General features: G+C 37.4%; 1 pseudogene; it reads left to right on the forward strand.

Moving 5' to 3' along the window:
• The first annotated feature begins 6,744 nt into the window (after window positions 1-6,744).
• LOC132173918 (disease resistance protein At4g27190-like) lies at window positions 6,745-9,698 on the forward strand (annotated as a pseudogene).
• Window positions 9,699-9,991: the final 293 nt, after the last annotated feature.

The raw sequence follows: 9,991 nt of genomic DNA on the forward strand, positions 1-9,991 counted from the left end.
AATTTTAGAAAAAACTTCCATAGCTAAAACAAACCAATAAGGAGACAGAGGATCTCCCTGCCTGAATTTCCCTTTTTCACTCCTTTAGGTTATATTTTATTGCTGTCTGAATTTCCATTCTCACCATATATGTCAAGATTATCTTCTCTCTCTCTTCGGTTTTGTTTCTGACAGATATTCCACTTCTGGATAGCCTCAACGACTAATCTTGCGTCACATTCTGGAGTTGAATCAGGAGCAGCGCTTAATCCAGACACCAGAACTGTTGGATCTAGAAAATTCGGTGTTCGCAACACATATTGTATCATACAACCAGAAGGAGAAAAGACCAAAAGGTGATACTTTGCCTTCAAAGAGTGGCAATCCGCATATAAAGCATTGCCTCTACAATTGTGGAAAGATGCAGCGATATCCCCAGAAAGGGAACTCATCCTGCCTGTTGCAGCAGCTGCAGCACCACTTACAGTGCCTCTCCATCCATTATTTCCATTCCTTATTCTGCTAACAACGGAAAGATGTACATAAGATGCACCAATGTCACAAGCAGAAGAGCTTCCGGGGGGTCCAGGCATTACTTTGAAAACATTTATGTTGTGTCCCTGGACCGAAGCGGTAACTAAAAGGGTGCTACTGGGGTCAAAGCATAATGAGAATTGTCAAGTCAATAATGTGCTTCTTCAATATATAGCCAGAAATTGAGAGGGACTGGACTTGGAGTGTAGCCATGAGCCATGGACAAAGCCAAATTGATGTTGGCCTTTCAAGTAGGCTGAGCCTCCCATAGAAGATAGTTATCTCTTCATAACTTAAGGGTTAAGGGTTTCTCAATTTATCCTCGGCCTTCATCTCTCTCGCTGAGATGATCGGCTCTACCACAGTCCCCCCCTGATATCAAGAGGTACTCGACTAGCACCTTCATATATATATTTTTTGTTTGATTTTGTTTGACTTTCTGTTGAGCTTTTTTGTTCATAGTTTTCTGGTTTTCCTTTATTTGGGTCTTGTTCATATTTGATCTTGTATTTGGTTGCTTAGAAAAGTGAGGAAGATAAACAAATATTTTGGATGTTATGTTTTATTTTATAGTTTTTAGTTTGATGAAAGCTAAGTTTGGATCTTAGTTTAAGACGCTTTGAAAGTTAATTAGTTTATAAACTTTATAGTGCAGCTGCTGATATTAGTTTATAGTGTTTAGTTTAAAACTTTGACCCAATCAACATCCAAGATCACCAATTAAGCTGAGGCGAGGCGGTGGAGTAATGTTAGAAAGAGGACTCTTATCATTGTTTAAATTTTCATGTAATTTTTTTATAGTAATTAAAGTCTACGTACCCAATTGACAATATGTCTCAAGACCAAAAAAAAAAAAAAAATTGACAATGTCTCTCAAAACTTTCAATTATGACAATGTCATTTCAAACTATCAAAATATTGTCAATGTTCCCCAATGACAAAACTACCCTTAGTAAAATAAAAATAAAAAATTGAACGAAAACACTAGCTAGCTAAGAAGTTTGTTTTGGTAAGAAGAAAGAATTTAATTGAAACTCCTGAAAACCTTAAATATTTCATTTTAGATTTAGAAACCAGGGACTAAACTAAATTGATATGTCGCATTTCTCAAGGAGTAAATATCAAACTGTATTAAACTAATCTATTTATTAGTTAGTTTTACAGTTTTAGATAAACAGCTGGTTAGTTAATATTCATACACGTGTGTATCACAGCAGTTAGGTTAGTTGCTGATTTGTTAGCTTAATCATCTTGTATATAAACAGGTCAATGTAATCACAATTCATTGATTGAATAAGAGAATTAGTTTTTTCTCTTTGTTTTCATTGTTTTCTTGTTATGGTATCAGAGCAGTGAGAGTTCCTGCCTTCCTCTGTTTTTCAATTCTTCCGCCATTAAACTTCCTTCAAAGCTTTTTCTCTGTTTTTCATTTTTTCTTTTCTCTCAAACAATCTCCTGTAATGGGTGATGATATTTTGGTTTCTGCACCATCTGCAGCCCCTCATGAGACTTCTGTAGAAAGTCCATATTTTCTTCACCATGCAGACAGTCCTGGAACTGTTCTTGTTTCTCAACAATTGAATGGTGACAACTTTGTCACATGGAAACGATCAATGGATATGGCGCTGGTGGCCAAGAACAAGTTTGGTTTTGTGGATGGAAGTCTTCCCAAACCATCTGTAGGTGATCCTAACCTACATTCTTGGGTGCGTTGCAATAATATGGTTTTGTCATGGTTACTAAACTCTGTTTCCCGAGAGATTGCAAACAGTGTCCTTTTTCTCAATACTGCATCTGCTGTTTGGAGTGATCTGACTGAGAGATTTAATCACAGCAATGGACCACGAGTATTTGAATTGAAGAGATCATTATCCTCTCTCCAGCAAGGTACAAATTCTGTAAGTACATATTTTACTCAGCTTAAGAGTTTGTGGGATGAACTCTCTAGCTTTCGTCCTCCTTCTACTTGTACTTGTGGTGGTTTGAAACTTCTTCTTGATTTTCATTCTCAAGAATATATTTTTCAGTTTCTCATGGGATTAAACGATTCTTTTTCCAATGTTCGAGGTCAAATCCTTCTGATTGATCCTCTTCCATCCATTAATAAAATTTTTGCTATGGTTCTTCAAGAAGAAAGACAACGTTTGGTTGCCTTCTCTCGTACCACTCCTTTGTATTCTGAGCCTACTGCTTTGATTTCCAAAGCCATTCCTAAACCTCCATCTCGTTTCTCTAAGCCATATAACCGCAGGGAACGCCTCACTTGTACTCATTGTGGTTTCTCTGGCCACACAATTGACAAGTGTTACAAGTTACATGGTTATCCACCGGGTTACAAACCAAGAAGCCAAATTCATTACTCAGCTAGCTCCGCTAATCAAGTTCAAGAAACATCTCATGCAGAACCTATACTGCATATTACTCCTGATCAGTGTCGTCAGTTGCTTGATCTGATCAAACCACAAGAAAATCAGAATCATGATGTGAGTTATGCCAATCATGTAGGTCCTGCTTCATCTACTCAAGATCATTTGTTTTCCAACATGGCAGGTAATATTTCATCTTCATATTGTAGTTCTTTGAACCAACAATATTCTGTTTTTTCACCTGTGCATTCACAAATGCATGTTCAAACTTCTGTTTGGATTATAGACACAGGGGCTACAGATCATATGGTTAGTTCCATATCATTTTTCACTTCTATTACTGCAAAAGTGTCTAGAAATGTTAAGTTGCCTAATGGTCAGTTTGTTGAAGTCACTCACATAGGGACTGTCAAAATTTCTGACTCTTTCATTCTCACTAATGTCTTGTGTGTTCCATCTTTTTCATTCAACCTCATTTCTGTTAGTAAACTTCTTCACAATGTTCATTGCTGCATTATTTTTCTTTCTGGACATTGTTTCATACAGAACTTACTCACTTGGAGGACGATTGGCTTGGGTAAAGAGAAGAGTGGCTTGTTTCATCTATTGCTGCCTACATCAAGGAGACATTCACCTGCTGCCCAGACTTTCATTCCACCTAGAGCTAATGTTTCTGCTTTAAGCCCTTTTAAAAATTCAATTGCTGATGTTTGGCATTTTAGGTTGGGTCACATTTCCAATTCCAGAATCAAACTTTTACATGATTCTATCCCTGCCATACCATGTAATTCTCCTACCATTTGTACTGTTTGTCCCTTAGCTAAGCAACGTAGGCTTTCATTTCCTATTAGTACCTCAAGTTCATGTTCTGTTTTTGAATTGGTCCATTGTGATTTGTGGGGACCTTTTGCTGTTTCATCAATAAATGGAAGTCACTATTTTCTTACCTTAGTTGATGATTTTTCCAGATATACATGGGTTTACTTACTTCATTCTAAATCTCAAACTAGCAATATCATTCAAATCTTTTACAATTTAGTTCTTACTCAATTCAAGGTCAAAATCAAAACAATTCGATCTGACAATGGCACTGAGTTTTCCATGCATGATTTCTTCAACTCCCATGGAATAATCCACCAACTTAGCTATGTTGAAACTCCACAACAAAATGCTGTTGTGGAACGTAAACATCAGCATTTGCTGAATGTGTCTCGAGCATTGCGTTTTCAAGCTCATTTACCTCTTAAATTTTGGGGTGATTGTGTTTTAACAGCCACTCACATTATCAACAGAATTCCTACTCCAAATCTTTCTAATAAGTCTCCTTATGAGCTTCTGTTTTCCAAAGTTCCATCATATGATCATCTTAGGGTGTTTGGTTGTTTGTGTTTTGTTTCTACCTTACATCGAAATAGAAATAAGTTTGATGCTAGGGCAAAGCCTTGTGTTTTTATTGGATATCCTAATGGCATTAAGGGATATAAACTTTATGATCTTACTTCCAAAACTCAGGTTGTATCTCGAGATGTTCATTTTCATGAGTCTGTTTTTCCTTTTGCTTATCTTCATCACTTCAATTCTGATGGTTCCTTTGTGATTCCACATTCCTTGTCTGATATTTCAACTCCCACTAGTTCAATTCCTGTTTCTGCAGCAGAAAGTCTATCTAGAACTTCTATTTCTCCTGTTTCATCTTCTGCAATTGATCCTTTGCCTGATTCCATTGTTTCTTTACCTGAGTTACCCAGTGTTTCAGTTCCTACCTCTATTCCTTCTAGAAAGTCTACTCGGCAGAAATGTAAACCTGGATATTTGCAGCAGTATCATTGTAACTTAGCTACTCAATCTTCCAATTCAATTGATCCTAAGAGTGATATTTCTGTTTCAGGTATTCCTTTTCCCCTCAATTCTTTCCTTGATTACAATATGCTTTCTGATTCTTACAAACACTTTAGTTTGGCTGTCTCATCCCAAATTGAACCTCAGTTTTTTCATCAAGCTGCATCTTCTCCTCAATAGCGTGAGGCCATGGCAACTGAAATCAATGCCCTTGAAGCAAATGATACTTGGGAAATTACTGATTTGCCTTCTGATAAGCACCCTATAGGCTGCAAGTGGGTTTATAAAATCAAATATCGAGCCAATGGAGAAGTTGAGAGGTATAAAGCTCGTTTGGTTGCAAAAGGGTATACACAAAGAGAAGGTCTTGATTATAGTGATACATTTTCACCAGTTGCCAAATTAACCACAGTGAGATGTCTTCTAGCTTTAGCAGCAATTCATAATTGGCATCTTCATCAATTGGATGTCAATAATGCTTTTCTGCATGGCTCCCTTGATGAGGAGATTTTTATGAAGTTACCTCCTGGTTTTGGTTTGAAAGATTCATCTAAAGTTTGCAAGCTTAAGAAATCACTTTATGGTCTTAAACAAGCCTCAAGACAATGGTTTTCTAAATTCTCTTCTACTCTTATACAGCATGGTTTTACTCAATCCATGTCTGATTACTCCCTTTTTACTCAAGTAAAGAAAACCTCTTTTATTATTCTACTTGTATATGTAGACGATATTGTCATAGCAAGTAATGACAATCTAGCTATAAAAGAGCTTACACAATTTCTCAATTCTGCTTTTAGTTTAAAAGACCTTGGAGAATTGAAGTTTTTCTTAGGGCTTGAAATTGCAAGAAGTGCAAAGGGCATTTCCTTATCACAAAGGAAATATGCCTTAGAAGTTTTAGATGATTGTGGAATGCTTGCATGCAAACCCTCTTCTGTTCCTATGGAAGCTAATTTCAAGTTGTCAAGAGAACAAGGTGAATTGATTTCTGATCCAACCACTTACAGAAGACTTGTGGGAAAGCTGGTTTATCTTACAATTACAAGGCCAGATTTATCATATTCTGTGCAACTCTTAAGTCAGTTCATGGATTCTCCTCGTCAGCCTCATCTTGATGCTGCACACAAGGTCCTTAGGTACCTTAAATCTTCTCCTGGACAGGGCATTTTCTTCTCAGCTTCTTCAGAATTACATTTGAAGGCATTTTGTGATTCTGATTGGGCCGGATGTCCTGATAGTCGCAGATCAGTCACAGGGTTTTGTATTTTTCTAGGAGATTCTCTAATCTCTTGAAAATCCAAGAAGCAACATACGGTCTCAAGATCCTCTGCTGAAGCAGAGTATCGATCCATGGCTGCTGTCACTTGTGAGCTTACTTGGTTACATGCTTTACTGAAAGATTTGCAGCTTCAACTTCATCAACCAGCTTTGGTTTTTTGTGATAGTCAAGCAGCTATTCATATTGCTGCCAATCCTGTTTTTCATGAACGCACCAAGCACATCGAAATTGATTGTCACATTGTGAGAGAAAAACTTGCTACTGGTTTGATTCGCACACTGCATGTTCAGTCCAAGCATCAGCTGGCTGACTTACTCACCAAGCCTCTCTCTCGCACAGATTTTCATTCTATGTTGTCCAAGTTGAATGTCATCAATATTTTCCATCCTGCTGAACATTCCACTTGAGGGGGGGTATCAAACTGTATTAAACTAATCTATTTATTAGTTAGTTTTACAGTTTTAGATAAACAGCTGGTTAGTTAATATTCATACACGTGTGTATCACAGCAGTTAGGTTAGTTGCTGATTTGTTAGCTTAATCATCTTGTATATAAACAGGTCAATGTAATCACAATTCATTGATTGAATAAGAGAATTAGTTTTTTCTCTTTGTTTTCATTGTTTTCTTGATAGTAAATATAATATTTCCCTACAATTAATTAATTTTTTTTTTTTTTTTAATTTTATCTAACACTTTGTGTTCTTCTACAATTCTTTGTCTGTGATTTTTGGCAAAACAGTAGCCATGGAAATGGTGGGTGCGGTTGTTAGTGAAGTGGTGGTAGCAGTTGGCCGGGTTCTCTGTCGCTCTATATCTATTCCAAGATGAAGAACATTATCAAATTCCAATCAAACCTCGATGTTTTGAAAAAGAAGATGGAACGCCTCCTTGCTCTGAGAGATGGAGTCAAAAATGAAACGGAATTAGCCAAGCAAGAAGAAATAGTAGTGAGAACTCAAGTCATAGAGTGGCTTAAGAAGGTTGAAGAGCTGCAGCTTAAAGTCAACCAGATTCAAGCAGTAAGGCTCTCTCAACTGTCCTTAAATTGCAGTAAATGGTATAGAATAAGCAGGGAAGTGACAGAAAATCTCAAAGATATACAAGGGCTCCTAGAAGATGGGAGGTCACATTCCGGTGCTGTGGCTGTCAATCATCTAATGCCCAAAGCGGTGGAGCGCATTCCTGGACCTACAATTCAAGATCAAACAACACCATCAAAGACTTTAGGCGAAATTATGGCTTTATTGTCTGATGATGAAGTCCAGAGGATCGGTATTTGGGGAATGGGAGGGGTAGGCAAGACTACTTTGGTAATAAACTTGAACAATAAGCTCAAGAGTATCTCTTCAATGCAGCCTTTTGGCATCATCATATGGGTTGCTATTTCCAAAAATTTGGACATGAAAAAAGTCCAAAAAGAAATAGCTCAGAGATTGAATTTGCCACCAATAATGGGAGAAAGTACAGAGAGATTGACTAATCGACTTTATGAAAAACTTGAGAAGGTGGAAAAATTTCTGCTCATTCTAGATGATGTATGGGAGAAAATTGATTTGGACTATTTGGGTGTCCCTTGGCCTGAAGATCACAAGGGTTCAAAGATCATATTGACAACTCGATTTTTGGACGTTTGTAGGAACATGATGACCGATAGACAAGTTAAAGTGGCTGTTTTAAATGATGATGAATCTTGGCAATTGTTTAGTAAAAATGCAGGACATGTGGCGAGTTTGGAACACATTTCACCATTTGCAAAAGCAATTGCTAGAGAATGTTGTGGATTGCCTTTGGCCCTTGTCACCATGGGAGCTGCTATGAGAGAAAAGAAAAAGGTCGAACTATGGAAGCATGCCTTAAATGAATTGCAAAGATCAGTGTCTTGTCCACCACACATTGCGGATAAGATCTATAAGCCATTGAAATGGAGTTACGACTCATTAGAAGGTAATAAAATAAAATATTGTTTCTTGTATTGCTCTTTGTTTCCTGAGGACTTCTCAATTGCAATAAGTGAACTCGCACAGTGCTGGTTGGCAGAAAGTTTGCTAGATGACAAAGAAAACTATGAGGACTCATTCAATAGAGTAATTAATTTGATTGAAAATTTGAAGGATTCCTGTTTGTTGGAAGATGGTGCTCATGACGACACTGTAAAGATGCATGACGTTGTTCGTGATGTTGCTATATGGATTGCGTCATCATTTGAGGATGGATGTAAATCTCTTGTTTGTTCAGGAATTGGCTTGAGCCAGATTGTGTGGTACAATGTTCAGAGGCCTCCACTTTGCTACTACAAGGTAATCGTCTCATTAGCAATGTTCCTAATAGATTCTTGCAAGGATTTGAAGCACTTAGGGTCATAAATTTGAGTGAAACTAGCATCCGTTCAATGCCTATTTCTCTACATCAACTTGGTGAACTCCGTGCTCTTCTTTTAGGGGGTTGCAATTATCTTGAAGAATTACCCCCACTGGAAGGGCTTTGTAGACTTCAAGTACTTGACCTCTCTGCCACTCGTATTAAAGAATTGCCAAGAGGGATAGAAAACTTGAGCAACTTGAAGCAACTGAACCTATCCTCCACTCACTCTCTAAAAACTATTGAAGCTGGAATTATACCTCGATTGTCTTGTTTAGAGGTTCTGGATATGACGCACAGTGGTTATTGTTTCTTTATGAAGAGAGATGTACAAAAGGGAATTGCATGTTTTGAAGAGCTAAAATGCCTCGAGCGATTACTTGTCCTCTACATCAGATTAGACAAAATCCCATATTTCAGCTATGAAGATCTTTCTTGGATAGATAGATTAAGACAATTCTACTTTTTGGTCGACTCAAAGGGGGGATTCTTACCAATTAGACATGAAAAAAAGGCGTTGTCTATCAGGAGTCTTGACCTGTGTTCAGAAGAATGGATTGGGCCATTGTTGAGTAATGCAAGCTCTCTCAACCTTGGTAATTGTTTTGGACTAAGTGATATGCTAGAAAACTTGATCATTAATAGTGTTGGCTGCTTTGCTAGTTTAAAATCTCTTTCTATTGAGAGCTGTAGCATCAGTCTGTGGCGAGGAGGATGTACCCACTATGATCTACTACCAAACCTAGAAGAACTTTATCTTCGAGACCTGAATTACGGAGAAAGCATTTTAGAACTGCTTGGCCATCTTGGGCTGAGATTTCTTAGACTAAAATCAATACAAGTGGAGTGGTGTTCTAAAATGAAATATCTTCTTTCATGTGGTTATTTCATTCACGCCCTGCCAAATCTAGAAGTAATCAAGGTACGGTACTGTAATAAGTTAGGTGAGCTTTTTAGTTATCATTCCATGAATATTACTTCAGATCCTATTGTTCCAAACCTACGAATATTGGAATTGGAGAGCCTTCCCAAATTAACGACTCTTTGCCGAGAAGAAGAGACATGGCCGCTTCTAGAGCAGGTTCATGTGTCCATGTGCAATCTTGTGAGAAAGCTGCCTCTTACTGACCAAAATGCAGAAAACATAAAAGAAATAAAAGGACGCTCACAATGGTGGAACGCATTGAAGTGGCATGCTGACACAACCAAATCATGTCTGCAGCCTTATTTTCATCCAATTTGAGGCATTTTAGAACCTGGGCAAGAGGTAGTGAATATGGATAGTGGGAGAGCTGTATCGTACAGTGCTTGAGAGTTCTTTGTGATTGTTGTGTTCAATATTGTTTTTCTGCCTATGAGTGTGTATAACATTTTGTTGTTTGGTTTTCTTTTTTCTAATTCATTTATTGTTTGGTTTCAAACTATTCTAGTCATCCTGATAATTTACTCCTTGCAAATATGATCCTCATCGTAAAAGAAATTCTTTGCGGCACCTCTTGCTTTAAAAGCATCTAGAAACTCCATGACAGAACGGGAAGAAATTTACTAAAATAATTATTGCAGAATCAAAATATGAATCTACAACAATCAGTTACTCGAGCATAAACTTGAATATATAGAATAAAGAAACACT

This window comes from Corylus avellana, chromosome ca3 (genome assembly GCF_901000735.1).
Source record: "Corylus avellana chromosome ca3, CavTom2PMs-1.0".
NCBI lineage: Eukaryota > Viridiplantae > Streptophyta > Magnoliopsida > Fagales > Betulaceae > Corylus > Corylus avellana.